Consider the following 25,199-nt stretch of genomic DNA (forward strand, 5'->3'; position numbering starts at 1 on the left):
ACACTGACAGCGATTGAGAGGGAGCGATAGAAAAAGAGAAGTGGAGCTTTTTTTTGGCAGGGATGCGATCAGATGATATGACACAGTTATTTAGCATTAAATCTTCCATCTCTCTTTTGACTCCCCCTCCATACCACACCATCCAAGCTTTTGTGATTTCGCCTACTTCATCCTCTGGTGTGCGTTCTGGTGTATTTGGTATATGGAGGATGTCACCCTCAAGGCCCTGCAGGCCTCGCATTTCAGCCTGCAGATCATGAGACGTGACAGAATGTGACTTTTCACTTTCCTCTCTTTATCATCTCAGGGATGCTTCTGCAACACAGCTTCAATGCCACTGAGCAGCAGAGCAGTGCAGCCCTAGACGCATTTGCCGTCTCTGTCGAATATGAAAACAGTTCATGTCACACGGCATCACTGACTGAACAGCACACGGACATCTGACTTATTTTCCATAATGCATCTGTTTGAAGGCAGTTTACTATTACAGAACAGAGTTTATGACCATATTTGGGATTTATTTGAGAAGTTCAAAAAGTGGTAGTTCACCTTTGATTTGTCTTGATTTTAAAAAAATGTGTGAACACTAGGTAATAATAATGTAATAAATATTGTAAAATTGTTGATTTCAGTAACGTTTTATGATAATGAATTGCTGGAAGTTATTGTTGTTCAGGGGAACTTTATAAGGCTCCTTTTGGTAGTTTTGTCTACTATAATCCAATGGTACTGCAGCCGAATAATATCCTGTATGTCATTTTGCTTTACTTGGGGAATCTTGATCCAGTGGACTACAATTTTGAAAAGGCTTTTCAATGTCTTTTTAGGGAGCCATGTAAATCTCAATGCTCCATTGAAGAGTGCAAACTCTGCCAGAAAATGGAACACTTTGATTTGATTTACTACCTACCTACCTACCTACCTACCCACCTACCTATCTGTCACGAAACTCCGGTGTGGGGTTGGACCCAAATGCAGGACTCCGAGACAAGGACATGATGTTAGGCGTAGTTTTATTCAAGCTCAGGTGGCACAGAAACACTGTGTTGAAGATAACTCAACACTACACTATTTTCAGTGGTGGAGATTCCTACTATCGGTGAATGCAACTCACAAACTCGGGGCACAACGCACAATGAACTGGCGAATGCCAGTGACCAAAACTCCAACTTAAATACACCATCTAAATAATGTCCCAGTATGAAAGAAGCTGTGAGCGGTGACAGGTGTCACCAGCCAGGGCAGTGGCCACGCCCCTCTAGGCCCTGGTCCATCCTGGCTCATGACACTACCTTAGAAAAGTGCAATGTTTGGATGCTGAGGTTTTAAAAAGCGGACCTATCCCACTTGTACAATTTGAATATGAATGTTTCTCAAGGCTCCGTCAATTGAATAAGTGGTTATGTCAAGGGCATGGCAAAGCCACTGCCCTGGGTGGTGCTTCCTGTGAGGGGCATGGCCAAACCACTGCCCTGGGCGACAGCTGTCACGCAGCTGCTTGACATTGGACACTATTTAGACCAGGCATTTAAGTTGTGAATGTGTCATTGGCATTTGCCAGTACGTTGCATTTGCATGACTGCATTTTGGGATACTCCGCTAGTGTCCCTAAGTCACAAGTTTTCTTGTCACAGCGTATCTGTGCCCCCATAGTCTTGTTACGTTTTTCTTCTCGTCAAGTGTTGCCTCGTGGTTATCCGACTATGCTTCATGTTTTAGGATCTTGTCTATAGCCTAGTGTTTTTGTGCTTTTGCCTCTTTTGGACTGCTTATCAGTTTGGAATAAAACCACGCTTTACATCATGTTCTCGTCTCGGAGTCCTGCATTTGGGTCCACCATCGTGCCGCTTGCACATGACAGAAAGAACTGGCCAGAACAGCACCCAGCAGGGAAAATGCGGCATCGTTGGCAACCCTGCCGGGCACGCCGCAGGTCTGCCTCCCAGCGCACTGAGCTCACACTGCGCTGGCAGCAGAACCACAGCAGATTTTCCCTCACTCCGCACTGACGACCAAGCCACAGAGAAATCGACATCTCACCGGTGACCAACCCTCGGCCACCTGACAACCACGCTCCGGTGGCGACCGACCCATGGCTGCCTGATTACCATGCCTTGGTGGCGACCGATTCCCAGCCGTTTGATGACCATGCCTCAACGGCCACTGATTCTCGTCCACCTTCCGCTCCTGTTCCGGTGGAAACCGCTCGTTGACCACGTGACGACCACGCCTTCTGCTCCTGTTTCGGTGGCGACCGCCTGACGACCATGCCTCGACCGATCCTTGGATGTCTGGTGACCACGCCTCGACAGGGAGCAATCCTTGGCCGCCTGGTGACCATCCCTCAATGGTGAATCGGTCGCCGTCAAGGCGTGGCCATCAAGTGGCTGTGGGTCGATCGCCACCTGATGACCACACCTTAACTGCGGCGATCGAACTACAGCCGCCTGATGGCCACGCCTCGACTGCAACCGATTCTCGGCCGCCTTCTCCTCCTGTTTCGCTAGTGACCGGTCCCCAGCCGCCGGACGATCACGCCTCGACAGCCACTCCTGTTTCGGCGGTCACAGCATATGAATCCAGTTCTAAAGTTTCCATTCACCTTTATTTGAGCGAATGATCTTTTTTTTCCTTTTTTTACATTTCCAGCAGAATGTGACAAGACACTCAAGGTAGAAACTCGTAGTATGTTGCAGTTGAATTGTACATTAGCAGTTCTAGAATTAAATTTCAAGAGGGAAGAACCTTTTGCAATCCCTGCTAGCTTTGGTTTGCATTGTTCGGAAGTGTCCACCTGGGGGAAAGAGATGGAAGAACTAGTGGCCAGGATATAGAGGGTCTGCTAGGATTGGACCTGCTCTTGTCCTAGTTCGGGTGGCATGAAAGTCGTCAAAGGTGGGTCGGGTGGTGCCGACAATCCGGTCAGGAGTTTTGATTGTCCATTGCAGTCGAAGTTTGTCTTTTATTGTGCCTGCCCCAAACCAGATTGTGATGGAGGTACACAGTACTGATAGCATGAGCGTTGCGTAGAATTGTCTCAGTAGCTCTTGTGGCAGGCCGTGCTTCTTCAGAACTTTTGCTGGGCTTTTTTGAGGATGGAGTTGATATTTGCCTCCCACTTTAGGTCCAATGAGATTGTAATTCCCAGAAATCTGAACGGCTGCAATAATAATAATAATAATAATAAAAGCATGGCCATTGGGGTACACTGCTGGAACGGTACTGGTTTGCACTCCTGAGTTACACTTGAGTGAAATAATGAACCTCCAACTGCTTGGGAAGTGACACCATTTGCACAATCTGACATTGTGTGCAGAGTGTATGTCCTGCCTTAAAATTCTGCCACCACTACATGTGCATATCCGTGAATGTAACAATAAAGAAATAAAGTAAATAAATAAATAAATAAAGCTAGATTTACCCGCAGGGTAGCAATTAAGAGTGCTTGCTCTTTGTCTTCCCATCTTCCTCAGTTATTATATCATGTGGCAGTGGCACTTGTTTATTGCATTTTAACCCCTTAGAAACTCACTTTTATGTGACTCTAACCAATCATCAAGCGCTCTGTCAGCAACAACTGTGCAGACAATATACAAAATACACACACACACACGGATCAACACCCACATAGCAATCTACACCACTCACTCCTTCCATCTTGCAATAAGACAGTAAAACATATGAACATAAGGCAGCATTTCCTTTATCATGTCCCATAAAAAACAGTAATTTGCTGGAGCCCCTTGTAGCACAGTATGGAAGCCAGTGTGTTTTCCTGATAATGTAGAGATGACAGATAGCTCCGTACTGGGAGGTTTCACTTCACTCCTGGTACCAGTGTAATAAATTGCGGAAAGAAAGAAGGAGGAGGGAAGGAAAGAGGCGGTCAGAGGAAAGCAAGAGATGGGGTAACAGATAGCGACTACTCTGACATCTCTCTTCTCTGCCCAGTAGAAGACTGTACTGTGAGCACTGATTTTACGCTATGAAAATATAGGATTAATTAGTCTGGCACGGAAGGCAGCCCTGTCTCATTACTGGGAGTCTACACCACCACATCTTCCACCCCATTGCCGTCCCCCGCAAAAAAAAGATATTGCCACTAACATAGCCGTCGCACTAATGCCAGAAGACAAAGTCCTCCTTTTCTCTGTACATTGCCCTTATTATCTTATTTAAAGCCACTTAAGGAGGGTCCCAAAGGTGGAGTACACAGTGGATTCTTCACGCTGTGCATGCACCACTATAATCAGAGTTTCTCCTCGCTTTTCGCCTTAGTTACACAGAAGAAAATGTAGCTTGCACAGAGTTTCTCAGATGAGTGCCACAAGTGTGATTGGGTGGGTCAGTGGTGGCACACTTGGCACTTTGTCACAAGGAATAATTAGTCTACAGAGACTTGCCCCTGACTGCGTTAATCCTCAATTCTTCTCGCTTTATCCATTTTCATAGATAACATGTGGCACAGTCATTGTCTGTACTCTCCTCTGAAACATCTGAGAATCTCCATCATAGACTGCACATGGAAGGTCACCACACAGCACTTTTTCACACTTTCAAGTGATCTTTGAGTTGATAATCTCGCAAGAATTATTTTGGTTCATCATCAATGTCAGTGTATGATGTCCCTTGCAGCTGTGCTGTTTTCCTTTTGCTCTGTTTGTTTTTTCGTTTTTTTTGTTTTTTGTTTTTTTTTGCAATACATATCCCAGAGATCGGCTTTAAAATGTTACTTTATTCGTTTTTTTAGGCTGTCACAAGACATTGCCTATTGCATACACATGCAAAAATTACTCAACTATTGTATTTCACTTATCAACTAGGAATTTAATTGACTGAAATGATGACACTACAATGAATAATGTTTTTTTTTGATCCAGAAAAAGATTATTTTCATTTTTTCTTTTGGCATTGTATTTTTCAATTCTTCCAGTTTCCACCACTTATCCTACAAGGGTCACAGGTGAGCGGGAGCCTATCCCAGCTGAGTTTGTACAAGCCACAGGGCACTTTACAATACAGTACTGTTGCATTCCTACAACACTGATGTACCAATTTTGTATGTAAATTCCTCAGACTATTACCAACTTAGGCCAATGTATTAATAAAATCATAATTACAGTAAATATCTGGATTTAAAAAATTCTTGGCATGAAATAAAACGGTCAAATGTAAAGCAGGAACAAAAAAGACAAACAGGCTGTACCTTTGTTTCTGTGGTTGGCTTGCATACAAGAAGGCAGTCAAGTGCCTCCTTATGACTTCTGCAAATTATTCAATAAGTTGTTGTTTGTATTAACAATGCCAATGTCATAAATCCAAGGCAGTATTGAGTGCCCTACGTCACTATGCATGTCTTTTTTTCTATTTCTGTTTTGTTTTAAGTATCATTCAAGCAGACGTGAAGCCATCAGCATTTGACAACTTTGGCTACCTGTTAGCATATCATTCACTTGCCCACGGCTTGGCAATTGATGCTGGAGTTGTTGTTTTCCTTTCGGCTCGTCCCTTTCGGGGTCGCCACAGCTTATCATCTCAGATGAACGCATATATATGTTTGGCACAATTTTTACGGCGGATGCCCTTCCTGACGCAACCCTTCTCAGGGAGTGGAGGCCCCAGTGGGATACAAACCCACAACCCCTGGTTTACTAAACCAGTGCTCTAACCACTGACCTACGGGGCCCAATTGATGCTGGGGTAGCATTGCAAAATTGTTGGCTGCCAAAACGTTTTTCTGTTACCAACTGCAGTTCAGCACCAATTTGAGAAGCTTGATTGCTGTCACACTGCTCTGACACAAAGTTCAATTTATGCTATCAGTTGCAAGTTTCTTGCACTGACTTTGGATTATTGTGCCTCATCAACCTTTAACACCAATCGCAGAACTTCTGAAAGTGAGGTAGTCGCATTAGTGACACTGTGGCATGCATTCAGTTTGGCCAAATAATTACCATGACAGCTTCAAACATGAGACAATGTTGACCCCCTCGTTTAGTTCGGGAAAATGTTCGAAGTCCGAATATTAACAAGACGTGAGACTGTCAAGAGCATCCACTCGTGACAATGACCTTGTTGCCCTGTGCACCATGCACACCTTACAGCCAATTGCAACATGTTGTGGAGCCGACATCACAAAACCTAATTAGAACGTTGAGTCAATCAGCATCCCACAGGTACCTAACATGGCTTTAGAGAACAACAAACCTTTGTAATTGCCCCGAGCATGATTACAGCTCTCACCAGGACAGGAGTGCTTCAAACATGCTTATTTTTGTTTTTGATTGCCGTGTTATTATGTACGTTAATTGTGGCACGCAAACCTGTTGGAGTGAGCCTGGAGATGGAAGTCAAACTTGATAAGCAGTCAGTAAAATAAGACGGCACAAAACAGGGCTCCTGCAGCGGAAATAAAACAGCTTTAATCCACCAAATTGTTGTTTTGAAGCGTAGTTAGATCAGCATCTCCATCAAGCGACGAATATAATTAGCCAGGTTGCTTGGCGATAACGCCTACTGTCACTCCTCATTTACAGGACCGGCTGGAACTCCACTCAATTAAGTAATAAAACATGTTCTTTGCTATTACCCTCCATCACACTAACGCCAACGGCTCCTGGTTAAATTACTAAGAAAGTTTTGCATGGAAGAAATTCATATTCCATAGTAACATCTTTTCCTCATTTATACTGTGAACTCATTTTAACTTCATCACGATATAGTTCTGCAAAAGTCACCTGTGAGTGAATATGCAACAGTTTATGGATATACATTAATGGACTCTATGCTGTTTTAAAAAATATGCCATTGGGGCCTCACCAATCTCTTGATAAAATACAGAATCCCACTTAAAAATGAATTCCTCAACAAAAAAAATAATCAAGAAAACCGACAGACTGGGAATAGATGAACTGATTACGAAAGCTGTAAAAAGGATGGAGGATAAAAGTGTTATGGAATTTATTCTAATGTAAATACAAATATGAATACTTTCCATAAACTTCCCCAGCTATCAATTACTCCCAAAAATATGGTAGATTTGGAATCATATGAAAAGAGAGAACTGTGCAGCATTACAAGGAGTAATGAAAGTGTCCCCACAGTATTTATGTGCTCACCTACTTGTCACGGTAATGTTCCTTCTCAGGAGTGTCAGCAAGCTGGGTTGTCTGTTTGTGCCTTACACCAAAGAAGGATAAAAACAGCTATATTAGCAACGGGGATTTGTGCTCTCAAGCAAATATTGCCCTCTCCCCAAACCCAGGCCACTTGTGGCAGCCACCAGAGACCCCACTACTGGTGAAGAAATGTGGTCTGATGCAAATGTTGGCCTTCAGTCAGAACCCTAAAGTCGACTCTGAGGCTGTTAGCCCCATCCTACACTGCTACGTTCACTACTGCGGATGCATAGCCGTCATTTTAAAATTGTACTGTAGTGACTCACCTCACTGCTTTTTTTTTTCTAGTGGCTCTCCAGGGCCCCCCCTCAGCAACACCCACCCATCTCTGCACTGATGTCTGAGACCCTCACCTCTCAAAAGGGATAAGCCTCCTCTGCAAACTGAGATATGTCAGTATTAAAAATGCCAGAGATACAATATGTACATACACGGTTCGGTAGAAGAAAGTCAGCATAGGTGTCATAAAGAAACACAGTCGTATATTGCTGATCATCTGGGAAGCGTCATTTTCACTGGTCATAACCCAACAGTGTGTAACATAGTGAAAAATCCTCATCTATGACCTTGGACAAAGTTTGTATTAACTTAAAACTTTGAATACCCTCCAACAGACTGGTGCGGTTTATTTAACTACCAAAACAACTTCCGTTAACCCTTTTAAGATACTCAAATAGTGAAAATTCCACATTTTAATTTCAGAAAGTTATTAGCATTAATCATCTATCACAAGATTTGTTTTCATTTTACGTCAGTCAGACTGGGTTTATTTCATTACATTATTTTTCTAAATGATTATCGTTTCATTGCGTCATTGATTGGCTTTCATTCGCTGGGCTGAATATGTTTCTCTTGATTCTGGTTCGGTTTGTGTTCACACAAAATGTGTCATCACCAGGGGCAGGTGGGGTGCCCAAAAACTATAGACATGTAAGAGTGCAGTTACTTTACAAAAATATGACTCAAGTAAAAGGAAGAAGTAGTTCTCCAAAAAATTACTTCAGTAAGTGTACATAAGTACTCAGTGAGTACTGTGAAATAATGATAGATGGTGGTGGATTTCGTAAAAAGGATGGAATTGCCAGTGGTGAACACTTATTTCCAGAAGAGACAGGAACATGGAGTGACCTAGAAGAGCAGAGGTAGGAACACACAGGTGGATTATATTTTGGGTAGACCGTGTAATCTGAAGGTTACGGATTGTAAGGTAGTGGTGGGGGAGAGTGTGGCCCAACAGCATAGGATGCTGGTGTGTAGAATGACTCTGGTAGCAGGTAGGAAGATTAAGAAGACAAAGGTAGAGCTGAGAATCAAATGGTGGAAGTTGAGAAAGGAAGAATGTTGTGTGGCATTTCGGAAAGAGGTGAGATGGGGTCTAGAATGGACAGGAGGAGCTCCCAGAAGACTGGAATACTACTGCCAAGGTATTCAGAGAGGCAGGCAGGAGAGTACTTGGGGTGCCTTCTGGTAGGAAAGGGGAGAATGAGAGTTGGTAGTGGAACCCCAAAATACAGGAAGTCATCCAAGGAAAGAGATTAGCAAAGAAGAAGTGGGACATGGAGAGGACTGAGGAGAGGCAGGAGGAATACATTGAGATCTGACGTAGGGCAAAGGTAGAGGTGGTGAAGGCTAAACAAGAGGCATATGACGAAGGAGGAGAAAAGGATCTCTACATGTTGGCCAGACAAAGGGATAGGGATGGGAAGGATGTGCAGGAAGTAGAGGTGATTAAGGATAGCAAGGGAAATATTTTGACTGGTGCAAATAGTGTGCTCGGTAGATGGAAAGAGTACATTGGGAAGTTAATGAATGAAGAAAATGGGAGAGAAGGTAGAGTAGAAGAAGCAAGTGTAAATGACCAGGAAGTGGCAATGATGAGTAAGGGGGAAGTTAGAAAGGCACTGAACAGAATGAAAAATGGAAAGACAGTTGGTCCTGATGACATAGCAGTGGAGGTATGGAAATAATTTGGAGAAGTGGCTGTGGAGTTTTTCACCAACTTATTCAATAGAATACTAGAGGAAGAGAAGATGCCATAAGAATGGAGGAAAAGTGTGCTAGTTCCCATTTTTAAGAACAATGGCGATGTTCAAAGCTGTGGAAATAGAATAGAGGGAATAGAGAGAATGGAATAGAGGAATACAGATGATGGGCCACACAATGAAGTAAAGGAATATAAGAGTTTGAGCTTAAAGTAGTTCATTAGATGTTGCTACATCCTGTGTATGAAAGTGTGAGACTGTAAAGTGCTGAGTGTGTGACTGGTGGAACGAAACAGGGTATGTGGTGCAACAATCTGCAAGAAGGGAATGTTTTAGAACAGACGGTGCTAACTGCAAGGATGGTGCGGAGACGAGAGGACTCAGAGGCAGTTGGTGGAAAAATTACTGTCAGGAAACCACCACCAGGAGGAGCCGGGCCAACATCCGGCGGACCAAAGGAGACCAATGAGAGAGAGCCAAGGATACCTGCAGGAGACACAGAACCAATAGTGAATTAGTAGATTGTACTTTAAAATTGTTATGGGCAACTTGGATGTAGAGTACGTCGGCTGCAGGGAACAGAGACGTACAGGGTTGTAATGAGAGGGACCCGAGACCCAGGTGTTTGTTGAAGGAATAAATCCACTCGTGTGTGAAAATGCTGGCTTCCTGATACCTTTCTATTGCAGAACGAGCGCGCATATTGTTGGATGAGTGGCAGTTGGGTAAGGTCACAAATTGGAGTCAGATTACTAACTTGAGTTTATGATGATTTAGAAAAAAAATTCCAACAATCTATGGTGACCCCGACGTGATGCAAGAGAGGTAAAAGAAGTCCGGGACTTCGAGAAAAACCACAAGAGTCTGGGACTTGGGTCAGGGACCCACGTCCACACCAGGTGATGACCTGACAAAGGAGCCACGTGTCCGACCGTCTTTCCTCTTGGGCCCACAGTGAAACAAGGTAAGCAGACTCCTTTTCAAATTCTGCACATTGGCAACGCTAAATTATAAGAGGAAGGAGGAGGGGAACGACGTAAAAGTGTAATAGTGTGGACATTAGTAGGGTATAAAATCTGGGATTTACCTACAAGAATAGTTTGGAACTATTCGTGGTTACGATACGGTTTAAAATCTGGGATTTACGTATCAGTGTGGAAGCGGTGTGAGTGTGAAAACTAACATTGTTCTGCGTAAAAAGTGGTTGGGACACGCACGGGTGGATTTCAAGATGGCGAATGAGAGGAATTGTTATAGGGGTCTCGGGTCCAGCACTTCAGACGAACGGACTGAAGTCTGGTCGGAGATTAATGGTCATTACACTAAGCTGGAATCACAGTTGATTAGTGGAATAGAAAGTAAGAAAATTAAGAAGGAAAAAGAACGGAGTCAGAAGTTGTTTCTGAAATTAAAGAGGGATGAATTGTTTCGCGGAGAACCCGGAACATGGGACATGGCGAAGTTAGCGCGGCAGTTAGAGAAAAAGAAAAGCAGAATGTTGGCAGATATTCGAGATATGAAGGAGGATCAGAGCCAAGTCAGATGGCGACAGCGTAATAAACTTGAGAAGGAAGTGAAGAAATTGGAGAAAGATAGACGAGCAATTCACCAATTGGCAACTATCGCTACTGCACTGGCGGCGATAAAAGAGGAAAACAGTGAGAATGAGGTGAAGAAAAAGGATGAAGTGATTGAAAAAGTGGAAGAAAAGACGGGATGTCTGAGAGCCATTTATCCACAGTTGTCAGACTCGCGACAGTATGTGTTTGCACCGCCACCGTATCCAGTAATGGCCCCCGTAGTCACCTTGGGGGGCAGAATGGTTTTAGATGTAGAAGATGAAGGTTCACGGATGGCGCCAGCGACCATACAGTTGATTGAACAGGCTGTGAATAATGAGAGAAAGAGAGTGCGCGGGAAACAGCAGGGGAGTGTGGAGTCCCCTGTGCTGGCGCCAGGGGCGGAGCTAGCAGGAGACGGGGGCACCACTAGTGCAGGGAGTAAGAGGACTCCGAAGCTGATGAAGAAGGAGGCATTGCGGAAGTTGTTTGAAGGACATAGGGTGCAGAGTGAGGAAAGAGAGATGTTAGAGGAAGTGATGACGGGGACGCGGAAACATGGGCTGGCAATGCCCAGCGACCCTGATCACCGCGAGGAGGAAGTGGAAAGTGATGAGGAAGACGAGGTGGTGTTACGTGAACAGCGGCAGATGCTCAGAGCATTGAGTGAAGGAGAGAGGCTGGGCGATAGTGAGGAGAGCATGTCCAGGGCGGAGCAAGGCTATAATACGCATAGTAAAGGGAAAATGATGACACAGCAGGAGCAGCCTCAAACAATGGCACCCCTAGTGGTGACTCATGCTGGCCGTCACTATGAGCCTTTGGTGCTTCGGGATGTGGCTGCATTGGTGGAAAAATCCCCCCCCCCCCCCTGCATAAGCCTGGATTACTAAATTCTTAGCTGCCATGTCAGGACAGGGAGTTGCATTGGGGGATTTTAGACAAGCCATTTTGGGATCATGTTCCCTGATTCAATTACAGAATATTGAGGGGGCAGCTGGCCCCCGCCAGGTGGGGAGAGAAACGCCCCTGGCGGAGATCTCGGAGGCGTTGTTTCGGGAGCTGAGGGCGGCCTTTACCTCCCCAATGGATGTGATGCCAACAATTTTTAATTACGGAAAAGATGTGACTCCCGAGCAACATTATGCTCAGGCATTGGAGCTGTGGATTGAGACCACAGGTAAACACCCAGGCAGCTATCCTGAAGCTGAGATGATGTTCAGGACGGCGATGCTGAACGGCCTCCCGAATGAGGTGCAAGGGATTCTGAGAATTGACCTGGACATTTTGGTCTGTCCGGAACCGAGATTTAAGAGGCATTTGATACACCATTCCCGCATCTACATGGAAAAAGCGAATAAAGATCACAAGGAAACTGATGCTCTGGCAGCTAGTTTGGTTAAACTACAGTTGGCAAGGTTGCATGGTGAGGCAAAACAAGAAAAGGTTAAACAAAAACAGATGTATCAAACTCCAGTGGGGGCTGGACGGGGCCGAGGCCAAGGGTTCCGTGGTGGATACAGAGGGCGTGGTCGTGGTGCCCCCCAGGTCGGGGGCGGAATGGGTTCGCTCCAGGGACTTGCTTCAACTGCGGGTCCCCTGATCACTGGGCACGTTATTGTCATGGCGACCCACCACCACCAGGGGTGGAGCAGCAGAACCAGCCAGCAGGGCCACCACACCAAGGGGGACCGCAGCAGCCCCGCCCGTGGCCACAGCCGAATCCACAGGGGAAGTATTACCAAGCCGACCTGTGGTACGGCCCGGACGAATAGGGGGGCCTGGGAAGCTCGGAAAGCACTGGCCAGGCAGAGCCAATGCTTCAGTTGACAGTGGCGGACACTCCGGTCCAGATGTTGGTGGACACTGGAGCAACACATTCATCAATCAACATGCCACTGCCAAGTTCAGCGTTGTCGAGACGAGTTACAATGTTGGCCGGCTTCTCGGGACGTCCTCAGACTCTGCCCTTTACCGGCCATTGAAAACGGAAATCACAAACACTGGACAGAAACTATATCATTCATATGTTCAAGCAATGGACACACCCATCAATTTGATGGGCAGAGACATGTTGTCAGCATTGAGAGCCCAGATATTGTGCGGCGAGAAGGGACTTACAGTGACATTTCCTGGCGGACAGGTTCTGGAATGCTCCCAGCCTGTGACACCTAGGGGTCAGTGGTTGATGGCACCACTCCCCACAGTACCTGAAATGGCACGGATCTACTGGGCTAGATTGAAACCTGAGACTCCACTTGGGGGAGGTGTCTACTCCACTTACCTCCTGTGGAAACCGTGGATCCAGGCATTGGCACCGTACCACCCCCTAGTGGACACATTGCATTGCACTCTATATTACAATAGGGATTCGGATGAAGTATATAGAGATGCTTTTGAAGAAATCGAGGGAGTTGATTGGACACTACAGTCACCATGCATCTTTGTAGGCCCAGAGGGAGTGGCAGCGAATGTGCAGTTGTCGCCAGAGCAAGAACAATGGCTCAAAATGGGTGAGGAAGGTCTGCCCCATGTAACACTGGCTGTGTTGCCAGGCCATGAGCCCCGCCAATTGGGGCCCATTGTGAAACAATTAACACAACAACATGACTGGATGATGACTGAGATTCCAGATGTGTGGCACTCGGCCGCAACCAAAAGTTACAGGATAATGGCAAAAAAGGTAGATGAGTCAGACCTTGAATTGGTCTTCCTGGACCGCCATCAAGGGCGGAACCAGACGGACCATGAGTCTGCACAGGCGATGCTGGATCAAATGCCACAGACCTTGTGGTCACAGGGTCCATTTGATGTTGGTTTTTGTCATACGGTTCAACCGATCCAATTGGAAGTTGATTGCGCCATTCAGGTCCCCCGTCCTCAATATCGATGGCCGAAGGAAGCAGACAAAGGTATGGAAGACACAGTGGCAGGATTGTGGCATGCGGGGGTGTTGGAAACGTCGGCGTCCTCTTGGAACACACCTCTGAGGCCAGTCCAGAAGGTTGATGGGGTGACATGGAGGATGGCCCACAATTTGCGGCCAGTGAATGACATAACTATAACTCCAGTTTTGCCAGTTCCTGACCCCCATCGCATCCTGTCCTCCCTGGATCCTCAGAAACAGTGGTATACGATAATTGATTTGGCAAATGCATATTTCTGTTTACCACTGGCTGAGTCAATACGACACGTGTTTGCATTTTCTTACAAAGGGGTGAAATTGCAGTACAAACGACTCCCACAGGGCTTCGAGAATTCGCCGGGAATCTTTAATCAGGTATTGAAGGACTTGTTATTTTCATGTGAACTACCCCAAGGCTCAGTGCTCCTTCAGTATGTGGACGATCTCCTCATTGCAGCCGAAAGATCCAACCAGTGTGTGGAAGCCACACGAGCAGTGCTGTTGAAGCTTGGTGACCTGGGCTTCAAAGTGTCAAGGAAAAAGTTACAGTGCTGTCGCAAGTCGGTTTTTCTGGGCCGTGTCATCACACCAGCCGGTTTGGCTATGTCCCCTAATCACCGCAGCTCCATCTTGCGACACCCACGTCCAGAAATAGTGCAGGACATGCTGTCTTTCTTGGGATTGTGTGGCTACAGCCGAGCCTACATCCCATGTTATGTGGATAAAACAGCAGGCCTGCGGCCCCTGGTCAAACAACAAGGGGTCCGAAATTTGAAGGCCACATTGCAGTGGACCCATGAGGATGATGCATTGTTTGTGCAACTAATTCAGGAATTGGCATCAGCAGCAGCTTTGGCTACCCCAGATTACACTAAGGTGTTTCATTTAGATGTAGCTATTAGTGAGAAAACAGTGAATGCGGCATTGTACCAAAGACATGGAACAAACAGGGCAGTTTTATTGTATTGTAGTGTGCCATTAGACGGAATTGAATAGATACAAGAAGACTGCGTTAGGTACGCGGCGGGCCTGGCAAAGGTCCTACAGAAAACGGCACATGTGGTCATGGGGTATCCGGTCCAGGTGTTAACAGACCATGCGGTGTCAGCTTTTGGCGCATCGGCGGCATTTACGTTGACACCCCTAAGACAAACACGGATAATGAAGACATTGATGGCACCAAATGTTACGTATGTGCCTGATGATGTGAACATGGCTAATCACCTCCTGGAAAGGGCACATGAGTGTGCTCTGAAAGTACAGAAAGATCAAAAGGTCCGTGAGGACTTGTATGTGGAACGATTGGAAGGTGGACGGGTCATGTTGACGGATGGGTGTTGTTGGCGTGCCAAGGATGGGACACTCCACGCGGCAGCGGCAGTGGTGGAGTGGAAAGGTTCTTTCTTCCTCCCGGTGACAGCTCAGAAGTTGACAATAAAACCCTCCGCCCAGGCGGCTGAGGTGTTGGCTCTGGTGTTGGCCTTGGAACAGTGTCCAGGCCAGCAATTAACTGTATATATTGATTCGGCATATGCAGCGTCGGCTGCCCTGATTGACCTAAAGAGTGGCTGCACAATGGCTGGCTAACAGCGAAAGGCAAAGAAATTGCTCATCGAACTTTGATGGAGCGATTGTATGAAGCAAATAAGAGTCCCCACGAATTGGCAATTGTAAAGGTCCCGGGACACTCAAAGGCCAACACCATGGTGGCAAAAGGTAATGAGAGGGCGGAGGCTCTCGCGAAAGAAGTGGCTGGGTACACCCCTCAGGATGAGACGATGTTAGCAACCACGGCTGTGGTCTGGGATGGGGAACCCCCGGATCTTCCAGTGGCACCCGAGGTTACACTGGAAGACATTATGGACGCACAAGGTAAGTTGTCGCCGGAACAAAAATCTATGTGGATCGCATCAAAAGCGGTCAGGCAATCGGATGGTCTTTGGGTGGGTCCCAGAGGCCACCCGGTCCTCCCTGAAGGACAACTCATGACCTCGGTGTTGACTGAGGCCCATACAGTGACACATGTGGGGCCTCAGGCAATGCTTCCAAAACTTCGTCAGTGGTGGCATCCAAGGTTGCAGGAGGTGGTCTGGCAGTTTGTGGCGGCTTGTGAATTATGTCAAACATTTAATGCACGACCGACATTGAAACCCAAGCCAGGGGCATTCTCCCCTGTGGCCTGGCCTGGAGCAGAAATTGTAATTGACTTCACGGACATGATTGACAGGGTCAACGGGAAGCGGTTCCTTCTGGTCATTGTGGATTCTTATTCACGTTGGCCGGAGGCGTATCCATGTGCAAGGGAAGACACCACGTCAGTCGTTAAAGCTTTGGTGAATCATTATATTCCGACACATGGTTTTCCTGCTTTAATCAGATCTGATAATGGGACACATTTTAACAGAAGTTATGGGAAAGAGTAGTGGAGGCTCGTCTCAGGACAGAAGTAAGTATTTGTGAGCAACCGTATGGTTTCATGCCTAGAAAGAGTACCACAGATGCTCGTGGAAATGTACAGAAGGAGCTACATTGTGTTTTTGTAGACCTAGAGGAAGCCTATGACAGAGTACCAAGAGAGGAACTGTGGTACTGCATGCGCAAGTCTGGTATGGCGAGAAATATGTTAGAATAATACAGGACATGTATGAGGGCAGCAGAACAACGGTGAGATGTCCCATAGGTATGTCCAAAGAATTTTAGGTGGAGGTGGGACTGCATCAGGGTTCCGCGCTGAGCCCCTTCCTGTTTGCGATAGTAATGGATAGGCTGACAGACAAGGTTACACTTGAATCACTTTGGACCATGATGTTCGCAGATGATATTGTGATCTGCAGTGAAAGCGGGGAGCAGGCTGAGGAACAATAAGAAAGATGGAGGCACGCACCAGAAAGGAATGAAGATTAGCCAAAGTAAAACAGAATATATGTGCATGGATGTGAGGGGTGGAGGAGGAAGAGTGAAGCTCCAGGGACAAGAGATAGCAGGGTGGACGACTTCAAATATTTAGGGTCAACAATACAGAGCAATGGAGTCTGTGGTAAATGAAGTGAAGAAACGGGTCCAAGTGAGGTGGAACAGTTGGTGGAAGGTGTCTGGTGTTCTTTGTGACAGAAGAGTCTCTGTTAGGATGAAGGGTAAAGTTTATAAAACAGTGGTGAGGCCGGCCACGAGGTATGGATTGGAGGCGGTGGCACTGAAGAAACGACAGGAAGCAGAATTGGACGTAGCAGAAATGAAGATGCTGAGGTTCTCGCTTGGAGTGAACAGGTTTGATAGGATTAGAAATGAGCTCATTAGAGGGTTAGCCAAAGTTGGATGTTTTGGAGACAAGATTCGAGAGAGCAGACTTCGATGGTTTGGACATGTTCAGAGGCGAGAGAGTGAGTATATTGGTAGAAGGGTGCTGAGGATGGAGCTGCCAAGCAAAAGAGCGAGAGGAAGACCAAAGAAAAGTTGTGAGGGAGGAGAAGAGACAAGAAGTGTTAGAGAGGAAGATTCACGAGATAGGCTTAGATGGAAAAAGATGACACACTGTGGCGACCCCTAACGGGACAGGCCGAAAGGAAAAGAAGAAGAAGTGGGTACTGTGAAACTGGTAAGTAATTTCTGATTTATTTTCTTTTAGCTTTTTTTTTAATCGAGCATGGATGTCAAATATAATAAATACAGAACAAGATGGGAATGTGCAACTTTAGATGTTGCCCAACTTTCACTATAAAACAAAAGTAAATGAAATACACGAGTCAGATTTAGCCACAGTAAATGGTTTAAAATGAACGTTCTTTGTTTACATAGGTGAAATATACTCACCAGGCAGAGATGGCACGAAATACAATAGTTGTTCTTTTTCATTCTGTGGCAGATAAACATTGATTGAATGTGGGGTCTGTGTTCTTCTGCCTCTGCTGACTGCAATTTCCACACCATTGTTTCTGCTGGGTATCACATAAATCATGCTGAAAACTGGGGTGGATCTTATATCTCTGTCAGGGCCACAACCAAGAACAGGACCCAAAGTGCATGACTGAAATGCAAGTGATAGTTCAAGAAGAGAATTTTAACTGCCTGCCATTAGTATACCTGCAGACAGGCAAACTAGGTTTAGGGTCGGACACAGATTTTTCTTCACAGTAAATATGTGACAGAGCATCTGGTTTACCATTCCTGGAACTAGGTCTGTAGGAAAGCACAAAGTTAAATTTAGTAAAAAAAGAAATAAATAATAGAGCCCATTAGCCTGCCAAGCATTCAATCTCTTAGCAGACTTCACGCACTCATGGTTCTTGCCATCTGTCCATACTAAAAAATGGGGCCTAATTTCTCTTCGCTGGAGTCAGTTGTTTTTTTTAGAAAGGTATGCACAATAATGTAACTCACCATCCTTGAGACTTTGCTGGGAAAGAACTGTTCCTATTCCTCTTCTACTCATGTCCTACTGCTTATCTGAGGTCGAGCTGTGGGGGAAGCCGCTTCAACCAGTACGCCCATACTTCCCTTTCCTCAGCCACTTCATTCAGCTCTTCGGAGGGGGGTGCTGAATTTTTGCTTGGCTAGCCAAGAAGCATAATCTCTCCAGCACGTCCTGGATAATACCCTGGGTCTCCTTCCGGTGAGACGTACCCGGGACAACTTACCTCTGAGGAAACTCAGTTTGGCTGCTGGTATTCTTTCGGTCATGACCCAGATCTAGTGACAATAGGTGAGGGTAGGAACATACTGTATAGATGTCAATCAAGAACTTTGCCTTTCGCATGCCTGACACAAAGTCTACATCATGACAAACAGCGCACCGACCTGGCTGTCGATCTCACATTACATTCTTCCCTCACTGGTCAACAAGGCCCCAACATACTTGAACTCCTTTACTTGGAGCAAGATCTCATACCCGACCTGGAGATGGCACGCCACCCCTTTCCCAGTGATGACCATGGTCTCAGATTTGGAGGTGCTGATTCTAATCCCAGCATCTTCACACTCATCTGCAAACCACTCCAGTGAGAGTTGGAGATCAGTGCTTGATGAAGCCAAAAGGACCACATCGTCTTCAAAAGCAGAGATGCAATACTGTGGCCACCAAACTACGCCCCCTCTATGCCTCGATTGCACCTACAAATTCGCTCCATAAAAGTCATGAACAAAATCAGAAACAGAGGGCAGCCTTGTGGCCTTTCCTCACCGAAAATGAGTACGACTTACTGACGGAAATGCGGACCAAACTCTGACATTGGTCGTACAGGAAATGAACAATGCATATCAGGGGGTTCAGTACCGCATGCTGCTGAAGTATCCCCCTTGAGGGATAGAGTTGAACACCTTTTCCAAGTCCACAAAACGCATGTAGACATTTTGCGCATACTTCCATGCACCCTTGAGAACCCTGGCAAGGGTGTAGAGCTGGTCCACTGTTGCATGCCCAAGAAGAAAACTACACTGCTCCTCTGGAATTCGACTTCCCGATGGGCCCTCCTCTCCAGCACCCCTGAATAGACCTTACCGGCTGAGGAGTGTGATCCCCCTGTAGTTGGAAAAAAGGGGGTCCAGCACCCCAGTGTGCCAATCCAGGAGCACTGTCCCCAATGTCCATGTGACGTTGGAGAGGCGTGTCAACCTCGACAGCCCCAAAATGTCCAAATCATTTACAAACTCCAGGTGAATTTGATAAAGAGGAGCTTTTTAACCACCTTGGTGATTTGAACCCCAGAAATAGGAGGGTACACCTCAGAGGTCCCTGAGTCTGCTTCTTCATGGGAAGGCATGCCGGTAGAATTGAGGAGGTCTCTGAAGGTCTCTGACTCGCAAATTGAGTTGAGGTCAGGAGTGCTTCATTCTCACTATACAGAGAGTGGATGGTGCACTACTTCACAATCTTGAGACGCCAGATGGTGGAGCAGAATTTCCTCAAAGTAGTCTGGACGTCTTTCTCCATAGCCTCCCCGAACTACTCTCATGGCCGAGTTTTTGCTTCAGAAACCACCAAAGCTGTATTCCGTTGGCCAACTGGTACTCATCACCTGCCTCAAGGACCGATAGGACTCCTTCTTCAGACTGACTGCATCCCTCACCGTTGGTGTCCACCAACGTGTTTGGGGATTGCTGCCACAACAGGCACCGCCCACCTTATGGTCACAGCTCAAGTCGGCCACCTCAATAACGGAGCCATGGAACATCATCTGATGTCCCTCTCTCTGTGGACTGGTACCAGAACCCAAGCGTGTGTAGGGGTGTGTTCAACTATATGTAGTCACAACTTCTCAACCTAACACACCAGCTCAGGCTCCTTCCCTGCCAGACAGCTGACGTTCCATGTACCTAGATCCAGCTTCTGTAGAATCGGATAGCCAAGGTCCCTGCCTTCGGCCACCGCACAGCTCCCACTGTACCAGCACTGTACTATAATCCTATAGCCCCTCTCACAGGTGGTGACCCCATAGGAAGGTGGACCAGGTTGCACTTTCGGGCTGTGCCTGGCCGGGGCCCATGGGTGCAGGCTCGGCCACCAGTCACTTGCATTCAATCCCTACATCCAGGCCTGGCTTCAGTGGGGGGACTAAGTGACTCGCGTCCCAGCAAGGGTAACCTCAATGCATTTTTCTTTTTCATCAAAAGAGTCTTAAAGCCAGGCTTTGTCTCTTATTTTGTGCATATTTTTAACATCATAAACATTGGGATCAATTTCCTCAAAATTAGGGCACATTTCAAACTTGAAATTCTCCTCCTGAGTGTATGAGTCTGTGATATGGGAGCTACCCACTGATGACGAGGGTGGGTCTCCTCTGTGGGAACAAAGTGGAGGACTGGCTAAGCTCTCTGCCATGTCAGCAGCATTTTGCAGAAACCAAAAAGCCTCACAGCTGTCGCACATTGAGTCACACTGTGATTGCTGTGTGTTTGTGTTAGCCTCAGCTCACAATGGTTGATCCTGAGCAGAACTCAGACCTGGGGCAACACAGACAAAGGAGGAACATGCAGAAGAACCACGGGTATTTTAAGTAAGGAGATCCAGCAAGATCATGGCAACCTGCCACAGTTTGTGGATTGGAAGTTCAGAGACTATTTATTTTATTTTTTTTGTAACATAATTGCAATTCTGTTTTTGTTCCATCCTGAAGTAGCAAAGACATGTGGATGGATGAAAACGTTTGAAAAATGTCATTTTTTTTTTAAGTTTAGCCCAGAAGGGCATGGTGTTTTTGATCATGGTTGTTATATTATAAGAGCTCTTGATAAATTCAATAACACTAATTCCATTAGTACACCTCAATAGTACTCAAAATGCCTCTTTTTAATGTAACTGTCCCCATTGACTAATTTACTGCAGCTTTTCACATGTTTTCGATCTACTAAGCTACTGTTAATGAAAGCATTCCCTTCCTCAAAAGATGTGAGCTGACATTTGAAAGACCAGACTTTTCCTCTTGGCTGCAGAGCACATTTTACATGGTACTTCTCATTTAAGTGCTTGCAAAGCAAGCTATGTTGGTTATCAAAGCAAAGCATTTTTTTAAATGAACAAATGTATTTAAGCAAAATCCTGAAATTAAATGTATTATTTGACATTTGAATACCATGAAAGGACTCTATGATTAGCTTATTTTCTCACTAAAACCATGAGAACTAATTTCCTTTTTCAACTGTATGGTAACTAGTCAATTTTATACAGGCCTACTTACTATTTGCACTTAAACACTGTCAAAAGGTTTTTGGGAGATACTACCAGCCACTATTTCTAGTGTCTTGTGATTTTTTGTGTACTGTAAAAAATCTGTCTGATCATGTTTGCTGTTTCTCCATTAACTAGAGTTTCACATCTGATATGTTCACGTTCAATCAAATCGCCTCTCAAATGAACTATCTTCATAGAGTACCTAACAGCCTTAGGTTGCTATTTCATACTGAAGATATTTGAAGCAAATCACATTACAACTGGTGTGCTTAGCGCGGTGTGTTTCTACAGTTGCCCACTGAACAATTTTGAAGTGGGCCAAATTGAGGTGAGTAGAGTAGATTAAAGTAAGTAGAGAGAAGAGAAGAGAAGAGAAGAGAAGAGAAGAGAAGAGAAGAGAAGAGAAGAGAAGAGAAGAGAAGAGAAGAGAAGAGAAGAGAGAAGAGAAGAGAAGAGAAGAGAAACGACTGTGCAATGGAATGGAAAAGCCGCACAAACCTCCATTCACACACACACACACACAGACACGCACAAACACATATATTTAAATATATGTCCATCCATCCATCAATTTTCTTAGCCTTTTATCCTCACAAGGGTCATGGCGAGTCCTAGACCCTACCCCAGCTGTCAACGGGCAGGAGGCAGGGGTACACCCTGAACTGGTTGCCAGCCAATTGCAGGGCACATCGAGACAAACAGCCGCACTCACAATCACACCTGGGGGCACTTTAAAGTGTCCAATTAATGTTGCATGTTTTTGGGATGTGGGAGGAAACCGGAGTGCGCAGAGAGAACCCATGCAGGCACGGGGAGAACATGCAAACTCCACACAGGCGGGTTCGGGATTGAACCCGGAACCTCAGAACTGTGAGGCCAACGCTTTCCAGCTGTGCCACCATGCTGCCTACATATATATACTATATACTGTATGTGAATAGAATAAATCTGATTTCAAAGACTCTGCCACTCGTCAATGAAAATGATTCCAGTTTTCACAGTTCAGGTGATGAGATCATGTACATATGCTGTTAAGGGTTTGTGTCAAACAAACACACACATACTTGCATCAGGAAGCTAATTACTGAAGCTCATGCATTACTGATACAATCTCTTCTTTTTCTCCCCTCCCATGTCTAATGGCTGTGACAGTAAATGAAGAATGCCTGGGGAGGGTGGGGGGGGGCATTTTCATTGTGACACATTTAAGAGTGCTAGCAAACGTGATGTGCATGTGTGCATCTGTGTGCGTGCTCGTCAGCCTTGTTACAACACTTCAAAGTGATGTCACAAATCACAAACACACACACACACACACACACACACACACTGAAAGCGTGATAAGATCTGCTCAAATTCTCCATCAAAGATCCGCCATTATTTGTCATCCGTCACCACTGTGAAGAGGCTAGAATGGGGCGGTTATATTTCGATCTAGATGCATATAAGAAAAAAAGGGAGGGAAGGGGTGGGGGTGGGGCTGGCAGGATTGTTGTGGCACCAAGGTAGTCCAGGCATTTCGGCATCTCACAAAAAAACCTCCATTGTTGATGAAGGTGACAGGTGACCGCAATTGTCTTCTCTGTATTATCTGGTACACAATGTCTATCACGTAAAATGTCTTTTATGTTTCACGTGGTCCGATTGCATTTCTGTCAAGAGAACAAGTGTGCTAATTCTCTCTGTAGCTTTGAGTCAGGCATTCAGTGTCCAAATTCAAATTCATACTGTGCACGTTAATTATGTACAGCATTGAATCAAATCTACCAATTTAGGTGCTTAACTCTGTACTAAATAACTCAAATAAAAGAATTGAACGGCTCACACGTTGCATTCAGGTCAGTTGTGCATTGTTTGCAACTGAGTAATAAAGAAGCTCCTTGTTGCTGGCAATTGCATCTGAATTAAATCATAAATCCATCTGATTGTCTGAGGAAGAATGAAGTTCTGCCACTAGCACTAACATAAAGCTTTAGAATCTGACTTGATTGAACAACGCGTTGTTTGGAAACCCAAGGAAGATGTTTTGGGGTTTTTTTTTTATTTTCCTGAAAAGTTGTACTTTTGGAGATATGATTCCACACAAAAGCGACGGTATACAGCGTAAAATACATGGAAATACTGCCACTTTGTACTACACTCCTTCGTCCACCCCATGTGTCACACATAACATCAGCAAATGCCCGTCATCCATCGTTTGGGGATGTAAAAGGAGCGGTGAAAGGGCAATGACTTATTTATCAATTCCTTCAAAATATAGTGAGTGCCAGTTTCATTTTGTTGAACAAAGGCCATCAAGACATTCAATTTGATAAACACGTTTCTATGTCTCAACACCAGTTTTAGCAACAGCTTCTTCTTCTTGTTCTAAACTTTCCAATACGTCTTTTTTTTAGCACAACTTACCCTCATTCCCGCGACTTTATTTCTCCTTAGTATGACTCCTCTTCCTGCATTCCTCTCTATCTACTGTATCTACCGTATTGTCCAACAGATGCTGTCCCATTTGTACTCTCCCAGTGACATTCTTACGGGGGATGCTTCAAGATGAAGGATGCTCAGCTCTCATGGATCACACTGACACTTGCTCAGCATCAGCACATTATGAGCTACAGTTGCCTGACACCTCGTTATTGTTCCACCATCTAAATATGAACAATAAGGCTCATCCGACGCCCACGCTGACAGCACATTTGCTCTGATCACTCCTTCATACGGGCACTTCCCTCCTTTCTATTGGGCTCTCCAATTTTAACCCACTCAGAACACCCCAACAGGACCCGAGCCCGCAGCCTTGCTTAGAGTTTCAGCCGCTGATTCGCCCAACCACAGGGCAAGGCTAAAAGAGCATGAGGCAAAGGGCAGGAGGAGCTACTGAGTGGACAATGATCTCATCTTGAAGGCTCCCTCGTGTTTTGTTGGAGGCACTGAGGGGCAGTTGTGTTTCGCCCCATCCATTCAGGCCAAGTGTACATCCTGATGCTTCAGTGGCTGGATGTTCCTATAATTGCAAGGCCATCAGTTTGATTCCAGCTCAAGACCTTAGTCTTGTAGCCATGACTGCCTCGGCCCTCAACTGCTTGTCACTGAAAACTGTCAGTTTAGCGCAACATTTTTGAAAAGAACTTGAAGAGATCCGAAACCGTTGGACTTCTGAGCGTTGTTAGAAACATTAGCTCAACATTCATTTGACCTATAAGGCTTTTCATCTGCAGTACAGCAACAGATCTGTCTGATTTGATTCATTATGAAGAATAAAAATGTAGATGTGAGTTGCTGGTCAGTGATGGATGGTGAACTCCTACGTGAACATCCAATTCACCTTCGGCCGTCCTATTTTTAGCAAACATTACTTCCTGCTTTGCTGTTGAATACAGAAGCGGGTGCTTATGGGATCATAAAGAATCTTTCAGTGTACAGTGGTTGGAAGTACAGGGCAAGAAAATAGAGCAGGGTTTGGTTAATGGACTGTTTCTCCAGCCATGACACTGATCTGCACATCTACAGTATGTCACCGTTAAGATTTCACACCCTCCACCAGCTTCTAATGAGACTGCTGAGGTCCCCGTTGACAGCATAGCTTACATAAAGAGCAGGAAGAGAGGGGCGATGATGGCTGGATGAACTAGTGGAGGAGAGCAGAGTGGGGGAAAGGAGGAATTGAATAGGAGAGGAGCACTGAGGCTTTGTGAAAGGAGAAGAAATTAACAGGACCCCAGGGATGGTCAGATCACAGCCACAGTCCCTGGAGAGCACTTACTGCAGGTCCCTCCCATGCTAGTTCCGCAAGGCAGGGGCCACTAGGGGACTCCTAGGGCTACACTTCACAAATGTGGGGCTCAACTCGGTTCAGCGTGCAAGCTGGTTAAAAGTCAGGTTGGAGGGGAAGGAAGCTCACTACAATTATGGCCT

At 45.7% G+C, this 25,199-nt stretch overlaps 1 non-coding gene across 1 annotated transcript; it reads right to left on the reverse strand.

The window, feature by feature from the left end:
• Nucleotides 1-5,613: 5,613 nt before the first annotated feature.
• Nucleotides 5,614-5,686, reverse strand: trnat-agu (transfer RNA threonine (anticodon AGU)). The gene has a single exon. It is a non-coding gene; the product is annotated as a tRNA-Thr (tRNA).
• Between the last annotated feature and the right edge of the window lie 19,513 nt (nucleotides 5,687-25,199).

This window comes from Syngnathoides biaculeatus, chromosome 5 (assembly GCF_019802595.1).
Source record: "Syngnathoides biaculeatus isolate LvHL_M chromosome 5, ASM1980259v1, whole genome shotgun sequence".
In the NCBI taxonomy this organism is placed as follows: domain Eukaryota; kingdom Metazoa; phylum Chordata; class Actinopteri; order Syngnathiformes; family Syngnathidae; genus Syngnathoides; species Syngnathoides biaculeatus.